The 25,684-nt window shown below is 42.4% G+C and overlaps 1 protein-coding gene and 1 non-coding gene across 2 annotated transcripts in view; both read left to right on the top strand.

Moving 5' to 3' along the window:
- The first annotated feature begins 3,423 nt into the window (after positions 1-3,423).
- LOC123644192 lies at positions 3,424-3,530 on the top strand. The gene has a single exon (XR_006737019.1). It is a non-coding gene; the product is annotated as a U6 spliceosomal RNA (small nuclear RNA).
- Positions 3,531-8,632: 5,102 nt separating this feature from the next.
- Positions 8,633-25,684, top strand: part of TANC1 (tetratricopeptide repeat, ankyrin repeat and coiled-coil containing 1) — a 224,407-nt gene continuing 207,355 nt past the window's right edge. The window contains exon 1 of the mRNA XM_045560314.1: positions 8,633-8,779. The gene's annotated coding sequence lies outside the window, so the exon portion shown is untranslated. The remainder of the gene's footprint in view (positions 8,780-25,684) is intronic.

The raw sequence follows: 25,684 nt of genomic DNA, 5'->3' as shown, positions 1-25,684 counted from the left end.
CGTGTTGAATTGCCAGATCATCCAATTTTGAAGCTTCCTCCACCTATGGTCTTGCCACTTAAGTGAGCCAATAACACTCTGTTATCGGTTAAGCCCATATGAGCTGAGTTTTCTCTGACTATACCCTTAACTGACATATCAAGGAATAATGAATTAGTCTTTTTATTAAGATATGCAAATTTGAGCTTTTGCTCAAGCATTGTAATATTTGTTACCATTTATTATTTACTGTGTGCCATTACATTGCAAAATGGTTAAAATCATTGTCATTAAAAGCATGTTAGTGGTTGAGGGAGGGAGAAGGGCACAGAAGGACACAGAGAAACAGCACATTACCACCAACAACTTTAAACTTAATAATAGACACTCTGATTCTTAAAATGTCCTTTAGCCACCACACTTCAGGGGAAGGGAAATGTCCTTTGTACACATAGCCTCCTACCTTCTGCTATTTTGCAGTTTCCCCTTACTTCCTCTCCTTACAAATTCTCCTTGTCACAGGCAGAGCAGTTTGGCCCTTGTCTCTAATACTTTGCCACTTAACTCTCACCTTCTACCCCAATAAATGTTTTCCCAGTAAAAACACCTTTACCTTCTGGGGGGCGGGAAGTCTGGTGCCAACTATTAAGATTCACCTTGGGTTGCAAAGAGGTTAAATTACTTTGCCACGGGCTCATAGCTAGGAGAGGGAGAGCTGGGCTGTGAGTGCAAGTCCGTCCATTTCTAAAGCACAAGGTCTTTTTATTACACCAGGGCAACGCTCAGCAAGAGCATTAAAGGATGCCATGTGACTTCCAGTCTAGGTTGGAAAAGGCCATGCAGCTTTTTTTTTTCTTTTCTTCTTTGGTTCTTTTTCTTCAGTTGAGAAGTCTGCAGTTAAGGGCCATGCAGCTTTTGCTGCTGTTCTTGGGAACTCAGTCTGGGAGCCCTCAGCTGCCATGTAAAAGATTTGACTATGTTGAAACCACCATGAGGAGAAACCACCTGGAGACAGATAGATAGAGAGATACCCAATGAGCCCCAGCAACTCTGGCTCCCAGCTGCTTGAGTCTTCCTAGTCCAGGCACAAGACCCCACCCCAGCCATATTCTGACTGCAACTTCATGAGGGACCCTGAGTGAAAACTGCCTAGCTGAGCCCAGTCAAACCCTAGATTTGTGAGCAAAATAAATTATCATTATTGCATGAAGTCCCTGAGTTTGGGGTGTTTCATTACATGGCAATAGATAATTGGGAAAAAATGCACAGTTTATATTTATTAAATCATGCAACATATTCCTTATCCTTATGGAGATCACATTCTAGTGGAAAAAAGTTGTCAGACTATGATCAGCTTTTAAGCTACTCTGCCATTTGGTCATCAGCATTATTTATTGTATAGATCTCCATTCTTCTCAAGGGCCTCTGGATGTTATGTTTTAATCAATATCTGGAGACAATCTTGCTTTTAATATATTTGTCATTCTAAGTGATGATACACAGTACTTTTTTTCAAGTCAATTTTTCCTATTATTATTTTGGCTTCCAGCTTGCTGAGTGTTTTTTTTAATCTGATTTTTTTAAACTAAACTTTTTATTTTAAGATTTTTTTTTTTTTTTGAGACAGAGTCTCACTCTGTTGCCTGGGCTAGAGTGGGTGCCGTGGCATCAGCCTAGCTCACAGCAACCTCAAACTCCTGGGCTTAAACGATCCTACTGCCTCAGCCTCCCGAGTAGCTGGGACTACAGGCATGCGCCACCATGCTTGGCTAATTTTTTTTTCTATATATATATTTTAGTTGGCCAGATAATTTCTTTCTATTTTTTTTAGTAGAGACGGGGTCTCGCTCTTGCTCAGGCTGGTCTCAAACTCCTGAGCTCAAGCAATCCACCCGCCTCGGCCTCCCAGAGGGCTAGGATTACAGGCGTGAGCCACCGCGCCCGGCCTATTTTAAGATTATTATGGATGTACATGCAATTATAAGAAATAATATAGAGAGCTCCCATACCTTTTACCCAGTTTATCCCAAATGGTAACATCTTGCAAAAGTATAGTATACTATCACAAGGATATTGACAGGTGTACAGTCAAGAAACGTTTCCCTCACTGTAAGGATCCTTCCTGTTGCCCTTTTATAGCCACGACTCCCGGCAACCACTAATCTGTCTTCCATTTCTATAATTTTCCCCCATTTCAAGAAAGTTTTTTAAACGGATCATACAGTATGTAACCTTTTGGAATTAGCTTTTTTCATTCAGTATAATCCCTGGAGATGCATATGAGTTGTACACATCAACAGTTCATTCCTTTTTATTGCTCAGTAGTATTCCACGGTATGGATGTGTCACAGTTTGTTTGACCTCATTCATCTGTTGAAGGGCATCTGGGTTTTTTCAAGGATAAATGCCCAGGAGTGCAATTGCTGGGTCATCTGGTAGTTTCATGCTTAATGTTTTTTTTTTTTTTTTTTTTTTAACAAAACTCCTAAACCATTTCCCAGAGAGGCTATATTATTTTATACTACCACTAGCAACATATAAATGATCTAATTTCTCCACGTGCCACCTGATTTTGAATAAGTTAAATATACCTTCTCAAATAAATATTATGTTATACCTTTTTTTTTTTTTTCTGATTGCAGGTACCAATTCTTCCTCCAACAAGATTTAGGCCTCTGACATTCTGGTTGAATACTGCAGGTAGGATGGGGGCATGGCGATTTAGAAAGAAGATGAAGAATCTAAGATGACACCATCTAATTTTAACCCTCAGTGATTGCTGTCTTATTTTGGGTTCCTGACATCTTGTTTTAACCTGTTTCTATTGTAATTGTATCGGTAATCTCTTTCCCTTCAGGTGGTCTTTTCAAAGGCACTGAAAACCTTGAAGAGTTGAGAGGCAATAGATTAGCTGTGAAAGCAAAAGGAGTTTTAGGAAGAGCTTTGAAATCACTGAAAGGTAACAGGGCTTTAGCTACAGCTCACTAAGTACTCAAATAAATCTTTACTAAGTATCTGGCTTTTAGAGCAAATGCTGTAGGTAAGGGGTGACTTCTCTAATGAAGCTTAGTAGTTTAATTTCTCCTGATAATTACACAGTGCCCTATTTTCTCTCAGGCAGACATGACTCCCGCTAAAGCCATTGAAACATTTAGACACGAGACTCAAAAAAGATATAGAGGAGCAAAGATTTATATTTAAATAGTTTCTGCCCTAAATCTAAAATGTTCGGATCTTTAACAGACTGTTAGATAGACAGAATTTCTAATTATTGTATTAAAATCCCAAAACTAGTTTAAAAAATAGTTTTCTAAATGCATGAATCCTGTTCTATGCACCTTTTGACTTGAAAGTTATTGTGGTCTATTCTAAGTGGCCCTTTCTTGGACAAACCTCTCCAGTTCTATCAAATTGATTATTTTCATCATCAAAAATATCCATATAGCACTCGCTTCTGCAGCACATATACTAAAATTGGAATGATACAGAGAAGATTAGCATGGCCCTTCTGCAAGGATGACACACAAATTTGTGAAGTATTCCATATTTAAATAAATTAACAAAAAGGAATATATTCCTTATCCATTTCTGGATTAGGTTGTCTGGTCATTGAGGGAGAAGCCGCAGACTGATTTTTAAACAAAACCAAAGTCTCTGTTTTGGCTAGGCTCTCCATATTTATGTCCCTCTCACCCCCTCACTCCCTTTAAACCAAATCTTTTGATAAGTGCTGTTCTCTCATTTGCATTTCTTCAAATAAACATGCAACTGCAAAGCAGTTCTGATTAGCATTTGGATTGAGAAAAATATTTGTAAGGGTTCAAGTTTATAATTTCATTAGTGTTTATCAGTGCTATTTCACAGAATTGAAAAGATTGTCACTAATTAATAATATAAATAAGATTGTAGTGGCACTTGCAAAGAATCTCAGTAAAAAATTTTTAAAGGAAATATTTCCTTTACAATTAATATATTATGTAATTAAGAATTTCCATATGTTGGTTTGCATAGTGAGATATGCCTGTATTGTATACATACTATAATTTTTTCTCTTTAACACTAACACAGGACAAAAATATATCTCTGTAAATTGCTCTTGTGACTGCTACTGTTTGAGACAAGAACTGCCAATTTACCCCCAGATGAGTCTCTGAGAGCTTAATTGGAGTTATTACCTACCACTAAATCATCTTGAAATCACTCTTCCTCAAGAGTGCAAATGTAGGCATTCTGGACTGCTCTGGTAGAACCTTTAGGTTGCTATTCAAACCTAAGTGGTTCCAAGAAAAATAGTTTATTGTCTTTTAAATAAAAATGAACTTTAGTAGAGCATTTTCCAATTTATTATGTGGTTTTCACCTTTCTTCATTTAATCTTCCCAACAAACCTGTGAGGCTGGGATTCCATATATCCTCCTCACTTCATAGATTGGGAACCTGAGGCTCAAAACGACTAAATGAATTGCCAGCAATCACAAACAATAAGTGACAAAGTCAGAACTGGCTTCTAGATGTTATGACTTCATTGCCAGTGCCGTTTCTTGCACAACTTGCTGAAGAGAGGGAAGTGACACTCCCAAGGTGGAGAATATTGAAATGCATCTGTTGTACGCAAAGTTAACAACACATTTCTTTTTAAACTATCTGAACAAGACTCACTGACATTTCTCAAAGGGATTACTACCAGATTGCGTTACCTTATCCTTTCTGAACAAGGGACATTCCTGTTTCCCCCTATAGGACACTTCTACCATCATAAGATTGGGCTAAATCTATATTGAAAATATTAGTCAGATGGCATGCCATCTTAAACCAGCTTCTCCCAGGACTTTAGATATTCCCATATTCTTATAAGGAAATGTGAACCTCAGAATCTATCTTCCTGCTTCTTCCCTCAGTGGACTCCTTGTTGGTTTAAATAATTAACTGCCTAACCTGTATTGGATGAGTTTCTACAATATTGGCAGGCCATGTGCTAGACCTGTGAAGGGGTTTATATGTCCCATGACTCCTTTAATTTAACTGCCTGGCTAACAGTGTACAGTTACGGCTTTCCATATCCCTGGATGAATGTCTGCCGTTAGCCCACATCTGACCATGGTGTTGGTACACGTGTGTGACCACGGATCATTACACATGCAGGGACAGTGTGGGGGTATGTAATTTCATTGCTTTTCCCAGCTGATTTCTAACTACACCCAATGTATTTTATTATTCCCTATGTCTTCAAAAATTCTTTTCTTTCCCAAAATGTTAAAAGGGAGAGGAAGAACGAATGGACCAAAGAAGAATGAATTCTGTAAACATTAAAAAACACCCCAAAGAAGGAAAAAAGTGTTTGTGTGCTGAATCGTTTTGTCTGGATTTCCTTAAATGTTGCCTTAAAAATTGCCTTACATTTCTTTTTTCAGTCCTGTCTCAGTTTTTGTATGTAATTACTATACTGTTTTAAACATTTCACTTCTCACTATGTATTCTATACTACACATACCATAATAAATACTGGCTATGATCCTAACTTAGGCTTGATTTAAAATAAAAATACTTATGAATCTGAGCAAGGGAAAAAAGCTTACTAACACTCACAAGGCACATTGTTTTCTCATGCCTTCCTCAGTCTATTGCCCTGGGCAGTAAATTGTATGGTAAAATAACCAGTTTATTATTTGTTGTTTTCTTTCATTCTGCTGAGAAAAGCTACATTGCTGGCAAACTGACAGAAGATTTAAAAATGGAATACAATATATCGTATGTATGTTTGGTGAATGTGTGCAGCATATAATATTCATGTGATATATATTTCTCTTTTAGTTTTTTTCCAGTTGGTATCAACAGAAATGTGATGAATGAGCTTTTTAAACTGAATGGGATGAGCAGAGATACTCCAGAAAAGCAGGAGCTATTCTTGCTCTCTCCTCCCCATAAAAATACAAACAAACCATCACCAAAGAACTAACTAAAAGCACTGTTATTTTTTAAGGGAAAAGTAGATTTTTAAAAAAAGTATTAAAATTCATTTTTTGAACTTTTGCTCAGCTAATGCTTCACATATTAAGATGCTTAGAAAATTTTCATATTTTTTTTCTTGTGAAACTGCTCTTAATGGAAGGCTCCGTTTTTTTTCCTTACCCTTGGATTTTTTTTGCTCTGTGTTTTTGGCCTTGTCTTTTATAAAATGTACCATTCTCACCCACAGCTTAAGACAGCTTTGATGTTCTTAGTACAACATACTCTACGTAATGTTAGCTGTTTAAAGCTGGAGATCAGATTGTGCATATAACATATGTAGTTTGGATTATATAAACACTACAGGAAGAAGGGGAGACAGGGCCCTTCTGTGTGCAAATTTCAGATTGCTAGCTGTATGCCTGTTTAGAATGTTAAACACTCCTAACTAGGCAGTGATGAAGTTACTTCTTTAGTGACTGTGACTTCTGAAACTATAAAGACAAAACTTTTTCAACTAAAAATAATTTAAAGTTGATGACAGTAATTAACGTATTTACGTGATTTTCTACTTGCTACTTAGGGAGTTTTGAGGGTAGAGGGAAAAAAAATCATTGCCTTCAAAGCCCAATTTAACTAAGCAATTTCATCAAAAATTTGGAAATATAGCTGAGAAGAGGCAAAGACAGAAGAATGTGCGACAAATGATAAATTTCAACCATTACACATTTCACTCATTATAACAAAGTCTGGAGCAGGAAACTGCTCTCTCGTCCCCGTTAAAATACAAACAAACCATCACCAAACAACTAACTAAAAGCATTTTTATTTTTTAAGGGAAAAGTAGATTTTTAAAAAAAAAAGTATTAAAATTCAGTTTTGAACTTGTGCTTAGCTAATACTTCACATATTAAGATGCTTAGAAAATTTTCATAATTTTTTCTCCCAAAACTGGCCTTACTGGAAGCCTTCCTTTTTTTTTCCTCACCCTTGAATTTCCTTAGGACTGTTTCTTGTATGTTACTATTTCAGATTAGTTAGACTACCATGGAGTTTTTGTCTTTTGTTTGTGTGATTCTTTTATCATTAAGGTTGCAGTCTGGCTTTTTCATTTGCTGTTGAAAGATTGGTAACTTTTACGCATTTCAAGAGAAATTAATAAAATAAAACATATTGCCATATTTTTCAGCAATGAGACATTTCAGAACGGCGAAAGAAGTCAATAGCTTTTCTGGCTTAATACGTTTGTATTTTATTTTAAATATTCATATCCTGCCTTGTTTCAGGAAGATTTCAAGGCTGCTGATAGATACGTTTACTGCTCAAATATCAACACAGTAATAATAATCAGGCTTTTGAAACTGTGGGTGAAATGTCCAGCAGATTTCAGTCATTTTTAATTTATGAAGAGAGATTGGCATTTTGCTTCCAGTCCCTTTCCATAGAACTTTAAATATGGACACCCCTCCTGCCGGCATCTTTATATTGGGAAGCTCTGCGTGAGGTTGAAGTTTTTATGGGGAAACTTGTTTAAAACACGGTTGTCTTTAAAGGCAAGTTTGCCACAGCAAGGTTAGGGGTTGCCAATAAATCCATTTATAGCAACTTCTGTATTCTCTGCTCCAGACACACCAATGGGGTGACCCGTGCACAATTCCCGCTGGCCACACAAGGCAGCAGCAGTTCTAGTTAATCCTTCCCTGACGAAGGCTGGCCTAGAGGGTTTCGGGCATGAAGTGGGCTGAGTCCCCTAGACCGATTTGGCCGCCTGAGACTCCTAAGAGGATCTGGAGAACCCAGGATTCCCGAATCCCTAGGGCCTAACGTGGCTTTTGCTCTGCGGAGGAATAACAAAACATTTTGGGAACTCAGGAGTTTAATTTACTGCCACCAACCGACCTAATAATAGCATCTTTGTGTGTTCTCCCCCCCTCCCCGCCATGCCTCCCTCCTCCCGGCAGCAGCGCGACGCCGGCCCTCGGTGGATGTAGCGCAGACAGCACTGGCCAGCCGGGAGGGGTCCGAGCAGGCTACCGACCCGGGGCCCAGGGACGCCCAGGCAATCAACTATCCCCGAATGTCCCTAATTCGCTTTCAGGAAAGAACAAGGCGCAGCCCGGGAGATGCTTTTTTACACCTTCCCTCTCCCTTAGCTCCTTCTGGCCCCAGAATGTCAGCGTGTTTGAGTGTGTTCTTATTTCTGTGTATGTGTGTGTAGTTAACTGAGGCAGAGAAAATCGAAGAAAGCCACACAAGCCACCCCAAAGCATCCACGGAAACTCCAGCTCGGCTAATTGCTCCCATATGTCCTCCTTGGTTGTTTTAAAAAAGTAGTGAGGAGGGTCACTTTACTGATTTTCAAGAGGCTGCAAAAAAGACTATATCACCCCTGTCACTCCGGTCCCGGAGGGGTCCAGGCGCGGCGGCCGGGGACCACCCCCTCGCGGGAAGCGGGGTGCCTCCCGCCGGGACCGGGCCCCGAGAGGAGGGGCGGGGAGGCGCCGCCCCCGCGCCCCGCGGGAAGTTCGCGCGCCGCGCCCCAGCGGGTCCCCGGAGCTGCCGCAGCCGCGGGCCGGGAGGGGCGCGGGAGGCGCGGCCGGGCGGGCGCGCGAGAGGAAGGTGCCTTCGGGAACACGCGCAAGGGCGGGGACTCGCGCTGCCAATGAGGCCCGGCTGTGGGCCGAGTGAGGCGGGGGGACGGGCCGGAGCGCAGCCCTCGCGGTGGCAGCTGCGGGAGCGGCTGCCGCCTCGGGAGCGGGAGGAGAGGCAGCCGCGGAGCGCCGAGCCGGCCGCGCCCCGAGGCCGGGCCCTGGGGGTGGGGAACCGCGCAGAGGAGCTGGAAACTTTCCCGGCAGGTAACTCCCGCCGCCTGGGCGCCGCCGCGGACCTCCGGGCGTCCGGGCCCGGGCCGGCTGCCGGGGTGCGGGGAGGAGGAGAGGGTCTCGGGGAGGAGGAGAGGGTGTCCGGGGAGAGGGGAAAGGCGTGTGGGAAAGTTTCTGGCGCCCCCTCCCCCGTTCGGGAGCTTTCCGGGCACAGGCACAGACATGTTGGGCGCTCCGGGCCTTGGTCTCGGCGTTCCTGGGGAGTCCGCACCTTCCCTGCGCCGTTTCCTCTGCGTCCGACCTAGCCGATCTCCGGCGGAGCCGGGGTAGGGGGAACCGGGAACACGCGGGGCGCGCTGGAGCGTGGGGACCACCCCGCCCGGCGCGCCTGCTCGCCGCCTTTCCCGCCTGCTCTCTAGCCCTCGGGCTTGGCGAGGGCCTGGGCTGCGCCGGGCACCTGGGGCGGGGGGAGGCGGGGGAGAGGCGCGCCTGGCACCGCGGGGTCCCGGGCGCCCCCGGAGGGTCGGAGTGCGCGGGTCTCGAAGTTGCCGAGCGAACTTAAGCCGGCGAGGGGTAGGGTGGGGGTGGGAGTCGTATTGCCCCAGTCTGGGCTGAAAGTCTACTTCGCTTCCCAGAACACTGCATTACTGTATCTACGCTCTTTGGGTGGGGAGCGGGATGAGTTAGAATTAGACATTGAGGACTTTTCTTTGGGCGGGGGGGGAGCTGAGAAAAACCAGAGTTGTGTCAAGATTGCCCCTTGTTCTTGGATGCAGACTGGTCGCTTTTGGGAGACTGTGTCAGGGCGCACGTTCTCCCTGGAGGACTTTGGGGTGAGGACGCGCAGCATTGGGGGTTGTGGGGGGGCTCCCGGCTTTGGTGCAGCGGCTTTTCAGAACGGCTGGCTGGGAAGGAAGCCCCAGGCATTGTGTAGCGTGTCTGCAGGCAGAAAGGTCTCTGAACCGGCGTTCTCGAAACTAACTTATTGTGTAGGGCTCCGGGAGGAAATGCGGCGGTGGCCAGGTAGAAATGCGGCGCCGCGGCGAGGGGCGGAGGACGCCGGGCTCGGCGACAGTCTTCTCCCTGTCCGCTTCGGCCCGCTCTTGGCAGCCCCAGATCCCTGTGCCTCAGGTGATAGGACTGTTCTCGGCGCTTCTCCCTGCTGGAGTCAACTCGGGGAAGTAAGGAGGGCACCTTCATCTTGAACTTGACCTCGGGAGGGAGCAGCGTCGTCCCGGCGGGTTACAAAGTAAAGGGAAGCTGAATCTCAGCGTGGGATGGACCCCAAACTCTGGCGCAGAAAGAAGCTCCTGGTTCAGAATCATTGAGGAAAGGGCTTTGGACTTCTGAGATCCCTAGCTCTGGAAATGCCAGACGCACCAGACTGCAGAAGTTAATATATGTTTGGTGGGGGTGAGAGAGGAAAGGAGAAACCTGGTTAGTTGGCACAGAGGGTTGGTATTTCTGTAGTGGAAATGAAAGGAGTTTGCATCACCAGATCCGCTACTTTTTTTTTTTTCTTCCTGGGTCATCTGTTTTTCCTGCCAGGTTGGCACTCCTGGGACAGGGGAGGGGGGAAAGGAAGCAGTTGTGAAGCTTCTCTGGCCAGCCTGGAGGTATTTCAGATCTGCCACTAGGAAGATTCCTGGATTTTAACAGCTGCTTCTTGATTGCTGGAAGTGAAAGAATTTATGAGTGGCTGAGAGGTGTTCATTATAGTAGGCGTCTGAATGTTTTACTCATCTAAACTGCTTAACGACCACACAAGGAACCTTCCTTAGAGTATACCAGTTTTTGCAGTTTGTGTCAGCCAGAATGCTTGGTGGATGTCAGTCAAAAAGCATCATAAATACATCCTGGCGGTTTTAAAATGAAAAGTATGTGGGAATAAAGTTAAGTATGGTATCTGATATCCTTCAGGACTTCCTCCTCGGGGAGATTGTTGTTACCTGCCAAGTGAACTTGGTCCAGGCTTCCGGACTGTTGTGATTTGACAATAAGGGATGGGAAATAGTGTCAGTGATTTTAGTGGAGGCAGGAAAGCCCAGAAATAAATTAAAGGTCACTTTTCATGACCCAGTCTTGCAATTGTGGTGCCACAAACTTAACTTTTTGGCACCAAGCTTTTTTGTTTCCAAGTTTTGCTGGAACTTGGAGGCAGTGATTTTCCTGCTTTCTTGGTTTAACCACCAGAATGTCCAAATTATCATAATTTATGTCCATAGTGGAGCTAAAATGTAGCTGATTCATAGTTAGCCTTTTTGTGCTTCCCATAACAGCCTGTAGAAAAAAGAACATTTTGTCTCTTTAACCACACACAATTTATTTGGTGCCATAGTAGGTTTTTGATACTGGATGATTGAGGGCACAATTTTAGAGACAATGGCATTGTCTTGATTAAATAGTCCATTTTTAGGCAACATTCTCTTCTGAGTTGGCGATTAATTCTTTGTCTCACTGAGAACGTTAAAACCAGTATCCTGGGCTAGAGCTGTAATCCATATTATAATGACTCCTGCCAGCATAGGTGGAGGTTAATAATGGTAGGTATGTTGATGTTTCCGTTACACATTTCTAACCCAGTGGTGAAGATTTTGTCTCCCTTGGGTTGAGAATAGGGTTGAGAGTCTCATAGATAAAGAAATGGCTTTATTTTTATCTTTCTGATAAATAGTTTAACTTCTAAGTTACAGGAATAAATTTACAGAAGCAAAATAAAGCAGCGTGCTTATATGTTTTTGCGAAGGGGAGAGGAGGGGTTTGTTTTAGTCTCTAGAATAGCTTTGTTTTGAAATGTCTTTTAAAATGCATTTTTCAGTGGAAAAACTAGGACCGCAGCCCCCCCCCCCTTTACAAAAATGTTTGCTGTACAGGGCTCTTAAGTCTTTCTGGTCCTTGGTTTCTCGTCCTTATCATCCCTAAAATGGGATTACCTTGCAACCCTAAAGTTCTGTGATTCTTCAGGAGTTTGAGAAATGTAGGAAATCTGGAGCCAGTGCTGTAATATTAGAACAGTGCTATGGGGTTTATAGACCAGTGCTGTGGGGTTTATAAACAGTTTTACTTGCATGTTTTATCCCTGAACCCTAACTGAGGCCTGGGATGTTAGATCAGTTAGGCCGGTGTCATCCATAAATAGTGGAGTTGAACTTGAACCCATATCTTCTGATTCTCCCTACTCCCTTCTCCATACCTCTGTTTATTCACGGAGTCACTATGGATTGGCTGAAACCTGACATACAGACTAATGTTAATATGTGGCAATTTCTCACAGTATTTTATTTATGAGTTATTTTGGCTTCAGAACCCCAGGGTTAATATCTATGCTTTGATCTCAGGGATTAAAAACAGTTCACTAAGAATGGTAATAAAACTTTCTCCCTAAGAGAGTTTCAGAAAGTCACATACCTCAAACTAATCATTTGTTTGTTTTCAACTTCTTTTTATTAAGTAGGCTTCAGGGTCTAATGTGATTTATAATCCAGACTGGTAACCCAGACAGCATTCTTAAGGAAATCACTTCTCAAATCTGTACCTCTTTTTAAAAATAAGAAATGAACATATCATTTGCCTTTCATCTTGGTATCTCTCAGCCTGATTACAAAGCCTAGATGAATATTCCTTTTCTGGTGCCATCATTCTTGGGCTTTTTCTACTGATGACTGGATAAGTCTGATTTTGCAGCACTTTGCGTGCTAAATAAATCCTTCCCTTATGCTATTGGTTTAATGGTAAAGAAGTAGTAGGTTACAAGTGACCCATTTTCACTGTGTCTCGAAATGTTTGTACTGTGTCCTGCTTGCCTAGTTAGGAGCACTCTGCAGCTTGACATTCATCTGGAAGCTGGTATGGATGTCTTTAACAGGTTCTGCAATGAGATTACGTGCTAGCTCTTGTATGTCTGAGCAGCTTTGTATCTTCAGCTTTTTAAACTTGTCCTCAGAGGAATGTCTTTCCAAAATATTAGGCAGTGGAGTTGAAACCTCAGAAAGGCTATATCACTCAGAACCCATTGATAGGTTCCCCTTACTGGGAAGGAGGTGGGGTGGGTCTGAAAATGCTGCCATTTCCATGGTGGAGAGGAGAAGGGAGCATCATGAAGCAGTATTTGCTAATGAAGGTGGGAGACTTTGTTATCAGTGTACTGGAAAGGGATTGAGAGCAGCAAGGTACAAGAATGGCTGTTGTATTTTTGTTATAAGGAGAATGGACCTTTGATGAAGGCGGCTTTCAGGAAACATTATCTTGTGGAGAGTGAAAGGGGTTCTTGTGGTTTGGTTTGGCTTTGTTGCTGATGGAGGTTGCCCTTCTAGGGTAGGTGTTGTCTTTAGGGGCTCTTGCAGATGTGTGTGATAAAGGAGAATGTTCTGGAAAGAAGAGTTTCATAGGCAGGCGTGTCAAGGACCAGAAAAATGTTGCAGAGGGATGACGTAGACCCTGGATTTTAGCACAGATTTTGCCACTAACATGAAGGAATTTATTAGTAAAAATCTTCTAGCTGCAGTTGTGGATAGATGTGAACCCAGTAAGTTCAGCCACATAGCCTAGAGCCACAGTGACTCAGCCCCTTCCCTGCTCCACCCCAGCACACCTAGGGCTACACACCTATCCTGAACAGCTGCTTGTTACCTTTGTGGGTGGGAGGTGGGGGCTGGAGGGTGGAGAAGTCTCTAAGAAATGCTTGGCTGTGACTTTCTGGTGCATTTATATATATGCTCATGCAAAAATGGGATCCTATGGTACACGTGCTTTTGAGGAAATGTAAAACCTCACAGCAAGAAACTGCCTTTTTGATCTTAGTTCCAATTTGGGAAAACCTTGGAGAGAATCCAAATTGGCCTGATGCCCGCCAAAGGAGAGTTACGATGAGATCCGTAAGATGGGACTATGGGGAGACAAAGTACCCCACAAAGAAGGAGATTATTGTTAATGGAGGGGGGAGGGAGCTGGGTAAACAAAAAGAGCTAGCCAATGCAGTATGTTTCCAGAAGTGGTATTGCTGGTCATAGCAACATGCCACTATGGCAAAGGATGTGAACATTTATAATGTTCTTGTGATGTGTACCCCTGTAGTCTTGAGAGCAATGGACTTGTCCACATTCTGTGAGGCTCTGAGTTGCTATGCACACAGCCACTTGCGTAAGGGGGTATTGAATTACTGCTAAAAACTTAAGAGTTGGTCATTATTCCCATGTAACCCATTATACTTCCCTCTCTCTGCCATGCTTTGTTCTAAATTTACTTGGGATTAGTACATCAATTATTAATGTTTATTGAGTGCTTGCTGACTCTGAACTAGATGTTTGAATTTTAAAAATCTGTGGAAATGAAACAGTATGGTTCTTCCCACCCCTCCACCATCCTACCAATATAGAATGCTATGGCAGGGATGGTTGGTTGCTCATACAACAGCATTTTTGGTTCTGGCCCCCCTTGTTTCCTGTGGCTTAAATCAACAATTTTTTATTTGCTGGGGATTCAGAAATTGGAGTCAGGCTCAGTGTGGATGGTTCTTCTGCCTGTGTCGAGGCTCACTCGTGCTCTGGTGGTTATGTGATTCATTGGGGATTGCTGTAATAATTTATAACATTACAGTCATCTCTTGGTACCTATGGGGAATTCGTCCCAGGGCACCCATGGATACCAGAATGCTCAGACACTCAAGTCCCTTGTGTAAAGTAGTGTAGTATTTGCATATAACCTATCCAATGCTCCTGTATATTTTAAATCATTTCTAGATTACTTATATTACCTAATACAATGTAAATGTCATATTCTATTTTTTATTTTATTATTTTAATTGTTGTATTGTTATTTTTTTATTGTTTTTTATCTTCAAATCCTGGTTGGTTGAATCTGTGGTTATGGAACCAGCGGCCAGGTATAGAGGACCAACTGTACTTAGTACCATAATTCTGCTTTTGATTGGTTTTCCATTGACCATGTATTTAAGGGTAAGCTGGATGTGTCCCCTGCCCCAGGGAGTGAATCTTGATTAAGCCAAATTAGTTTTAGTAATAACCATACCTGTTGCCAATGACTAGTTAACGAGTAGGTATGTGATACCTGTTGGGTCCTGCTGTATTTGAAACATAAGGTGGTCAGCACAAGAGAACAAGTTGCACAGAGTGCAAAGATTGAGGTGCCTAAGACCACAATGACTTTTTTTAGCTGCTAAATTAACCAGCCCTACAACCACTGTGACTCAGAACTTCTTGGGTGAGAAAAAGCATTTTCATTATTGTTTCAGACAGTGATCTCCAAAGTAGAGTGTGCTAGATCACCCAATATGGAAGGGGAAAAAAATATTAGAATGTTAGAAAAAAATTAAGCCTTGGGTTGATGCTAGTTGGTATATATAGTCTCTTGTCAACTTAGGTTATAGGAGGTCACCTGAGGGCCAGTGGATATTGTACAACCTACTAGAATTAACAGTGGTACCCTCATTCTTACTTTTGGTGAACTCTATCCATATCAATGAATTTATATATTATAATATCCAGTTTTAACTAAACTGACCCCACAAAATGGGCAACTGGTTGGAAAAGTTTTCTTACAAAGAAAATGTAGAGTAACGATAATGAAGTAAGTATACAGGAACAAGTAAATGTTGTGAGGTTAGAAAATGACTTTTAAATCAGATTTGACAAGTTGGCATAAAAATTGTATATGGTTTGTATTATTAATAAAAATTAACTTAAAAATACTGTTTGACTTTCATCCTTTAAAAAGTTTTTAATGGATGTTTTATAATGTACATACTACATTAGTATATACACATATTTTAAAACTACTGTTTTAATTATAAATTATGTATAATTTATAACATGTTGGGGGGGTACATGTTTAGTTTTGGGCTGCATGATCAAAAAAGCTTGAGACCACTATTTATTTATTTATTTAAAATAGAGATGGGGTCTCGCTCTTGCTCAGGCTGGTGTCAAACTCCTGAGCTCGAGCGATCCTCCTGCTTCAGCCTCCCAGAGTGCTGGGATTACAGGCGTGAGCTACTGTGCCTGGCCCAAGACCACAATTTAAGTCACAGTTATAGTCAGGCATTTTCTGTTACTTGCAGCCGAAAACACCATAGTGCTGCAAGGACAATGAGAGTGGTGCCGTCCCCATTTTATTTTTAGCTTGCAAGATTCTCTGTGATCTGGCCCCTAACTTTGCTTTCCAGACACGGCTGTCCTCCCCGTCTCTGCTCATAACACTGAGCTCCTGCCCATCCCTGAGTGTCACATACTTTGTTTCAATTTTTCCCCTAATGAGGCTTTTCTCCCCTTCCACCACCACTGAAATTTTCATTGTTCTTCAAGGCCTACCTCAAATAAATATTGCTTTTACACGAACATTTTTCTGATTTCCCTCCTTTCCGCGTTTCAGTGGTTATTTCCTTGTAGAACCCCTAGCACATTGTACATTCATTATGTTTTTCTCTCTTTGACTTTTATTATTAAGGTGTTTACTTGTTTGGTTTGTGGATGGGTTGTAGGCTTCCTGATGGTAAAGGTCCAGTCTTACCTTCATATTTAAAAAAAATATACTGCTTGTTTCCCCATTGGGAGAAAGGGAGATTAGCACAGAGCCACAGTTGTTCAGCCTCACTCTGTGCCTGTCACTCTCGGGAGGTTCTCTTGCCTCTAGCCCTCTGGCAACCTTAGGAAGGCAGGACCTCCACACACCTGAAAGGAAACCAAGGTTAGGGTGCTCACTCGGCCAAGACAGGAGGACCCAGGATTCAAACCTGGGTCATTTTTATCTCCAGGCTGTTTTGTCTGCCCTCACGTGTGTTACTTACAGTTTCACATTCTTTCATGTGGGAACATTGATGTGGGAAAAAAATGAGAAGCTCCATAGGATGGTGGTGCAAAAATGTTACTGGACAACTGTAAACAGGTGCAGTGAGTTCAAAGAAGAGTCTTCTCTCCTTGTGGAGTAACATGAAAGGCCTGGTAGGTGACAATGTATGAAGGTCTAAATGCCTGTGAATAGTTAGCTGTATGTAAGTACCACAAAGCACAATTGTGGAAGATATTCCCCATGGTGGGGTCTGGCTTGAACATCCCTCTTGGGAGATGGGAGGTGATGGGCTCTATGCTGCTCAGCTGAGTAGAGTTATCCATGACTATATTCCATCTATGGAAAGGATAGTGAAGCGTTGCTAAGTTGTAGGCTTTCAAGTTGAGCCATTAGGTATATGCCACTATGATGGAAGAGAGACGTCTCTGCAGGGTTGTGAGGGTCAAATGACAGAATGTATATGAAAGTGTTTTGAACATTGTAAATTATCTCCTAGAGGCAAGGAAACATCAAATTTGGATATTTCCTTGTAGCCCTACTTCTAGCTCAAATTTCTTTGTTAGCCATTTTTGTTTTCTTTTAAGTACATTTCCAAAGTGTGTTTGAGTGTTTTAAGTGTTGGGGCTCTTTTTTTTTTTTTTTTTTTGAGACAGAGTCTCGCTCTGTTGCCTGGGCTAGAGTAAGTGCTGTGGCATCAGCCTAGCTCACAGCAACCTCTGATCCTGGGCTCAAGCAATCCTTCTGCCTCAGCCTCCCGAGTAGCTGGGACTACAGGCATGCACCACCATGCCTGGCTAATTTTTTCTCTATATATTTTTAGTTGGCCAGATAATTTCTTTCTATTTTTATTAGAGATGGGGGTCTCGCTCTTGCTCAGGCTGGTCTCGAACTCCTGACCTTGAGCGATCCACCCACCTCGGCCTCCCAGAGTGTCCTAGGATTATAGGTGTGAGCCACCGTGCCCAGCCTAAGTGTTGGGGTTCTTAAATGGAATAGGATACAATTTTTCTGAAATGAACTATAGATATTAGTTGAAAGCTTGCTATGAAACTTTTAGCCATGGGGTAAATAGAATTTGTGATTAAGGTAAATCTCTTTTGGGATTAGTTCAGTTTTCCCAAAGCACCTGTTTATAAGAATTGGACCACTTTTGGTACATAAAGATGGAAATCTAGGGGGCTTTGATTTCTCGTACGGGAAACCCTAAGTACCAACTGAAAGACTTTAGAGTTGTTTTTTTTTTGAGACAGAGTCTCACTTTGTTGCCCGGGCTAGAGTGAGTGCCGTGGCGTCAGCCTAGCTCACAGCAACCTCAAACTCCTGGGCTCAAGTGATCTACTGCCTCAGCCTCCCAAGTAGCTGGGACTACAGGCATGCGCCACCATGCCCGGCTAATTTTTATTTCTATTTTTAGTAGAGACAGGGTCTCACTCAAGCTGGTCTTGAACTCCTGACCTCGAGTGATCCACCCGCCTCGGCCTCCCAGAGTGCTAGGATTACAGGCGTGAGCCACCGCGCCCGGCCGACATTAGAGTTTTGATTTCAGAGTTTTGTTTTGTTTTTGTTTTAACTCTAAATCCAGTAATTTATTTTGATGAGTCTTTGGAAAGGGTTGGGGAAACTTTTGAAATATTTCAAGGTAGTTTTGAAAGTGAAAAGTAGGTATGGTTTGATAATTTGGATGAATTTGAAATCTTTTTCATTGTAGATATCCAAGGAAATGGATTTGAATAAATAAAATTTAACTCCATTTGAAGGAAATTTTACAGGGGAATTTTATATTGTAGAAGGAGTCTACTTATAAATTAAAACATGTTAACTTAAAGAGTAAATATACCTCCAAATGCAAAAGACACCGAAACGGTGAGTGACTCCTAAATTGCAAATAGATGCAATTGTGAAATTCATATTCAGGGTTCTTTAATTGTGCATGTGACATAAGAGAGCTTTACTTCTCTTAAGATTTATTTAGGTAAAGCAAGAATTCCCAAAGTGGGTTCCATGGGAAACTGATTCTCAGGAAATTAACAGGTGGCACGCAGGGGAAAAAGTTCTATGAATAAATAAGTGGGAAAATCTGGGCTAACAAAAGCAAACCAGATATTTTGCTTTTCACTGAAGGAGTTTTGAGCACCCTTAGAGCTAATGTTCATTATGAATATCCTTGAAAGGAAACAGAGTATTCAGTATTTCCCAAACGCATTGAACTGTAGAAACTTTCTGTTTTTTGGAGAGCATCTTTTTGTCAGAGAACAATGTTATTTGGGTTGATGTCTGCTGAAATACTTTAAATCAAATCTCAGATGTCATGTAATTTCCTCTGACAAACTTTAGTATGCATTTCCAACTACAGACTAAAAAAAAAAAAAATCACCATCCCATTATCACTGTTAACAGAATTAACAATCATTTTTTAATATTATCTAATTGTTCCCTAAATGTCATTTGTCATCATTTTTGTTTTTTGGAACCAAGATTCAATCAAGGTTCACATATTGCACTGTGGGCTGTTGTTGTTTTTTGTCGCTTTAGTCTTTTTAAATGTCAGAAAATAGTATCTCACCATGTCCCTCTCCCCCTCTCCTGACTTTCAGAAGAGAACCTGTAGCACATTCCACATTCTGAATTTGTTTCCTTGTTGGTAGTGTTTACCTTGTCCCCTTGTTCTATATTTCCTGTAGGTCTAAAGGCCTGATTAGATTCAGATTGAAGATTTTTGGCAAACATAGGTCCCAGACTTTGCTCTTTCTCCACCTATGATTTGGGAACAGGCATTTAAGTTTAGCAATTCATAAGAAGTAGCTTTTTTTTTTTTAATATCAAGAAGTAATGGCTTAGAGCTTGGCAGTTAGTTTTATTAGTATATCAAGCGGATGCAAGTTGAATTTATTCTAGGTGTGTTTGGAAAGATTCTGAATAGTTGGCCTGGTTAAATGGATATAAGTTTTAGGTATATTTTGAGACATAAAACCACGTATTTCTTGGGTAAAGTGGCTTGGGTGTTAAAAGTATTTGGTGGTTGAATTTTATTCAGAATGACAGGGTGGCTGAGTTGTAATGGTAAAATACTATTCTATAAGAATTATTTTTAAGCACATTAATTTGGGAGTATGCATTAATTCTACCTCTACTCGATAAATTTGTAACAGAATTTTTTTTTTTTTTTTTTTTTTTTTTAGAGACAAGGTCTTGCTCTGTTGCCCCGGCTAGAGTACAGTGGTGTGATTATAGCTCCCTGCAACCTCAAACTCCTGGGCTCAAGCAATCCTCCTGCCTCAGCCTCTTGAGTAGCTGGGACTACAGGCAGGCGCCACCATGCCGGGCTAATTTTTCTATTTTTTGTAGAGACGAGGTCTTGCTGTTGCTCAGGCTGGTCTCAGAAATATTTTTCTGGTAAATGTTTATGCTAACCTTTTAAGGTACAGCCATAAATTTAAGGACACCCTCAGGGTGATAATTTTATATGTACGTTGTCTTGGAAATTCAGACATGTAAATAAAAGTTCCTATCATAGCTGACTTTGCTAACTTAATTTGCTATTTAAGTTTTTTCCCTTGATATCCTTCCAAGTGCTTGTTGTATGTCTGGGAAAAGTTAAACTTAAAGGAATTTTGTGAATCTTAATGAAGAATAGCTTAGTATATATAAAGTAGCTTTGCATGATGAATGATAGCTGTCATAGCATTTCCTAGCACATTCTTATATTTAATCCCTGAACCGGCAGGGACACTGTTTTATACATTAAAATTTGCCTGTTACGAATAATAAGGTGGCTTGGACAGAGTGGGTACTTTGTAACTATAGTAGTACATTAGAAATATACATACACACTCCTTTTCTTCTCCTCCCCTTGTTAAAATACAAATATACAGAGTATGGTAAAAAGCATGATCTTCCAAGCCAGATGAACCTTGGTTTTGAATGTGGTTCTCGCAATTTACTTGACCTGTTTTTTGTCTGTAAAATGGGGAAGTAATTTCTGTTTCATAGGGTTCATGCCAAGACTCAGGGCGAGACCCTATAATACAAAACGCTTAGCACCAGACTTGGATCATAGGTGTCCCAAACAGATCTTCTGTCTTCTTTTCCTCTTACTATGTTTTAAATTCAACTTTCTGGATCAGTTGTTGAATGGTAGCTTTTATTTGTTCTGAGTGTTTTTAAAAGGTAAATTTTAAGGTACTAGTGATGGAAGTCCAGATAAGATCTTGATTTCAGGACAATCTATATGGGTAATTGGTTGCTTAAATGAAAACAATTAGATGGTTATATGAAATGTTTTGAACTAACAGGTGGGACAGTTTTAGTTGATGATTTATAGAGGAGAAGGAACCAGAGGGAAAAAAGGGGTATTTTATCATTGGCACAATAATATTGCTAACAAACTCTCTGGTTTTCATGAAAATCAGTAATTACAAAATCCATTTATTTCCTGAGACAGTGAGAACATGAGAAGCTCCTCAGACTTCAGTAGTGTTTGCTTGACCGTGGTTTAGAATAATAAATTTTATTTAATTTAGATGGAGTAAGTCTGTAGCACTGCACTCAAGTCATTTGCCATGTGTTTTTATGAAATAAATAACACGCACCTGTGTTTATGAAATAAATAACTGTTGCCAACCAGGAGAGCTGGAGGGTAGTTAGCCTTGCCTAACTACCTCAGTGTTTACCAAGATCCTCAGCTTGGAGGAGAGGGATTCTTCTTATTGGCCTTGTGCCTATTAAGGACACAGGTGAAGGTAGAATTAGTACATCCTAAGTTTTGAACAGAAGTCAAGGAGCAGTTTGGAGACTGCTTAGACGTTTATGGGCTTTGTATCGTTGGCATTTATGGGTAAACCTAGAAGTGTTCTCTTCTGTCATGAGCTGTCTCCAAGTCTTGGGGCATTTGGCTTTGAATGTGGCTTGTACAATCTGTCTCGGCAAGACATGGGCTGACGCTGCTCCCTGCCCAGGTAGTGCCAATTCCTTGAAACGGACTTGGTTCCCTGGGGATATTCAAGTCCAGCTGCGCTTGAGCTTTTTATATTTTTCCTCTACCATTAAATAACAGTTTTGTTTACCTCTTCCTTTCTGAAATGTTTCATTTCAGCAAGAGTGACTCCATTAGCCATCTAACTCCACACACCAAGCGTCAAGGCAGGAAGAATTGAAGGGTGTGATTTCCTCCATTTCTAGAGGGACAGTGAGTTCTAAGCCAGTGGAATTAATAAAGAGATTTTATCTTCACGGGGTTTTTTTTTTTGCTTCCTTCATTAAGAGCAGTCCTAGCTGTCTTAATAAATGTATTACCCCTATGAGTTTTGTGTTTTTTTCCTCTTTTTGTAGACAGAGTCTTGCTCTGTCACCCGGGCTAGAGTGCTGTGGCATCAGCCTCGCTCACAGCAACCTCAAATTCCTAGGCTCAGGCAGTCCTACTGCCTCAGCTTCTCGAGTAGCTGGGACTACAGGTGCCACCACCCACGCTCAGCTAATTTTTTCTATTTTGAGTAGAGATGGAGTCTGCTCGGAGTTCAGGATGGTTGAACTCCTTAGCTCCAGAGATCCTCCTGCCTCAGCCTCCCAGAGTGCTAGGATTACAGGCGTGTGTCACCGCGCCCGGCCTATCCTGAAGAGTTCTTAGAGGTAAAAAGTTACCATGAAGGAGTTAACTGTTTGACAAATTAGAAACTATTTCCCTTTGTCAAAGTGTGGTGAAGGTCTTGTGTCAGCGTTTCCAACAAATATTTCTTGAGGGCTGTCATTGTGCCCTTCAGAGCTTGAGGCCCAGCCCCGTGTCTCAGTCTGAGGAGACAAGTGCACACATAGTTCTAATGGAAGGTGTTAGGGAGACACATGTGCAGCAGGAGAGTGAAGGAGGAGGAGGAGGAGGAGGAGAAGGGGACGGAGGGGGAGTTGGCAGCTGGGGAAGGCTTCAGGGAGGAGAGGGAGGAGGTGAAGGATGCGTAGGACTTTGCCAGGTGGGAAGGAGGGTGAGGGGCTTTCTAGATAAAGGGAGCGTGATGAGCAGAGGCTGGGAGGCATGAAAATATGAGACGTGTTTAGAGTGTTGTTACTAGAACAGACGGTGCTTGGCATTTGGGTACAGCGGCAGGGAGGAGAGAGCCAGATTGCAAAGGCCTCGCATGCCAGGCTAAGAAGTGTGGACTTGATCCTGTAAGCAAGTGATAACTGTCAAAGGCTTTTCAGCAGGGAGATGATGTAATCAGATCTGTGTGTTGGAGGAAAGCTCTGGCGGTCATGATGTGGAGGAGAGATTGGAATGGGGACAAGATAGGAGGCTTTTGAAGTAGGTCAGGTGAGAGATGATGTTTGAGGTCTGAGTTAGTGGGAGGAAGAGAACTAATGCCAGTTGTATACCTCTTAGTATACATTTAAGGTACATTAGTTCATGTAATCTTCACAAAAAAAGCTTTTCATACAATGCTGTTATCATTTTGCAGAGCAGGAAACAGACTCAAAGTAACCCGGCTCAGCCAGGATTTGAACTCAGGTTTACTGTCCTGTGCCATCATAGTTTTAGGACAGGGTGTCAAAGAACAAAATTTCAACAAAGGATGTTTTAAAGATCTAATTGCCTTTTATTAGGGGCTCATAAACCAGGCAGCATTCAGTCTGCAAAATAGACCGGAGCTCGGCAGGGTGTGGCAAGAACAGTGGGTTTGGTAAGGTAGTTTGAGCAGGAACAAGGAGACAGCATAGTGCAAAAAGCAGACTGGTTAACATCAGGTTACTTCGGGTTGCTTTCCTTGTGTGGGTTAGAGCAGAGGGGACTTCTTTATTACGCTGGCTCAGGTTGACCAGGACTCTTTAGATCAGTTGCTGTGAATCTCCTATTTTTTTTTTGAAAACTGGCCTGTTTGGGAATTTGGCTATCAACTCTCTCCTGATCTCTTAGAAGGTCCGATCTTACAAGTAAGCAGCTCAAGTTTCAGTTTGGTGACATGGAACCTTAGCACGAGTGACTTCATTTTGGCTTGGTCTTTTGGGGTCCAGTGCAGGAACTCAGTCCAAGTCATTTGTCCCCCATAAATTTTATTTAACAAGGGGAATGAAAACATAAAGAAAGGGCGCATATGGGAGATGATTCTTTGTGGTAAATGGAAACTTCTTCCAGAATAGAAAAGGAATGCTTGGCAGCTGACTGAAGGCAGGGAGTTTCCAGGCGGGGCAGCAAGGTGTGGATGGTGAGTGATACTAGGAACAGTACTCTCTCAGGCGGGGAGGGGTAGAGTTTGGGGCCCATCTGGGATACCCAGCTGGAAATGCCCAGGAGGTAGTTGGAAGGTCGGCCTTTAAGCTAGGTAGGTGTGGACTTAGAGCTTGTGTAGAGGGCACGGATAATGCACAGGCTTCATCTGGGGCACTTATTTAGAATACAGATTTCCAGGCCCCGTCCCTAGTGGTGCTTTGGTAGGTCTGGGGTAGGGTTTGGGGATCTGGGTTTACGTCAAGCTCCTGGGTTGACTGAGGTTCTCACTTTTGTGAATGTTTGGCACTCCAAATGGCCTAGCTATCTTTTAATTTCACTTCCTTCAGCAAGCATTTAATAGCTCCTCAGACAATATGACGTTGATCTCTGGTAAAAAGCAACATCTAGGAAAATGGCTTGTTTTTAAAAACTTGAGTGCATTCATATTTAATTCTGCCAAGGATGTGTTTATTTATTTATTTTTGGGGGGGGGGGTGTCTTGCTCTGTTGCCCAGGCTGGAGTGCAGTGGTGTGGTCATAGCCCACTGCAGCCTCAGACTCCTGGGCTCAAGTGAAATGATGCTTTTTAGTTATTTGGATTAACACTCAAGAGTAACGAGCGGCCTGGCACGGTGGCTCACACCTGTAATCCCAGCATTTTGGGAGGCCGAAGCGGGAGGATTGCTTGAGGCCAGGAGTGTGAGGCTACAGTGAGCTATGATTGGGCCACTGTACTCCAGCGTGGGTGACAGAGTGAGAGCCTGTCTCAAAATAAATAAATAAATAACCCCCCCAAAACAAAACAGAAAAACAAAGTAAAAAGCCCTCAAAATTAGGTTTATTCTTGCCTTTTAAGTGGACCTTTGGCAAGATATTTCTAGTGAAATTAGATTCTGAGTATTTTTCTTTCCTACGAAAAGGTTGGAGGGGGAACCTGGGATGTGGGGAGTGAGGAGAACCCAGGGCTCTCGGTTTGCCTGGGAATGGCCTAGGTTGTCACTCATTAAGAAGTCACTGAAAAGTCCTCAACTCTTTGAAGTCTGGGTTTTAAATCCCATCAGCCATTTATTAGACCATTTGCTTGTTATTAGTCCTGCCCAGCCTAGGTCCCCCTCTTTGTCCCTGTCATGTGTGTCTTTTTTGGTGACTGGAAGCTTTGAAGCAAGACAGACTGGGTTAAGGTACCAACTCAGTCCCTTAGTCCCAGTGTGATCCTGGGCAGGTTACACAGCCTCCCTGAACTATTTTCTGTGAATTTGGAACGAGGGTACTTTTGAAGGTTGTTTTGGGAATAGAGTGGCATAAAGTCAAAACACGTAGACCTGAGCTAGCAACACTCCCTTTATCTCCAGGGGGAGGGTGAGACCAAGGCATCTGCCTCATTCAGCACACAGGTAAGTGCCTACCTGTTCTGCTAGGGCGTATATTTAGGGCTGACTGTGTGCATTGCTTTACAACCATTACCTACCTTAGGCCCCTTTCCCCCCAGAGTTGGGAGGCATTCTTGTGTGCTTGTGGCTGATATAGTCAAGAAAGGTTTTTTTTGTTTTTGTTTTCAGCCTGTGTGTCTTTTTTGTTGGTGTCTGGTTACCCTTGGAATAATTTTTGCTTCTTTGTCTCTCCTAGTGAGCAAGGTTTGGGTTCATTAACTGCTTGCTGCTGATTAGTTCATTTTTATAATGTGTGGGAGGGAGGAGCACCTTCCTCCTGTGTTATTTTTTTCCCCTTACCTTTGCTAAAAGCCATTACTACTTCCTGCCTCAGTGACAGGGCCTCTCAGCTCCCAGCCCCCTTTCCTTAGTCCCCATCCTGGTGGGAAGGGCACAGGGGTCTGCTTGCTCTCTGGTTGGTTTGTGCAGTCATTTAACAGGAGCCAACTGAGCCCTATTCCGTGCCAGGCTTTGTGCTAAGTGCTTAAACTGTCTGATTCAGTCCTCTTAAAG

Source organism: Lemur catta, chromosome 8 (genome assembly GCF_020740605.2).
Source record: "Lemur catta isolate mLemCat1 chromosome 8, mLemCat1.pri, whole genome shotgun sequence".
Classification (NCBI taxonomy): domain Eukaryota; kingdom Metazoa; phylum Chordata; class Mammalia; order Primates; family Lemuridae; genus Lemur; species Lemur catta.
Note: the sequence above shows the minus strand (reverse complement) of the source record. Positions and strands in the feature narration are given on the sequence as shown.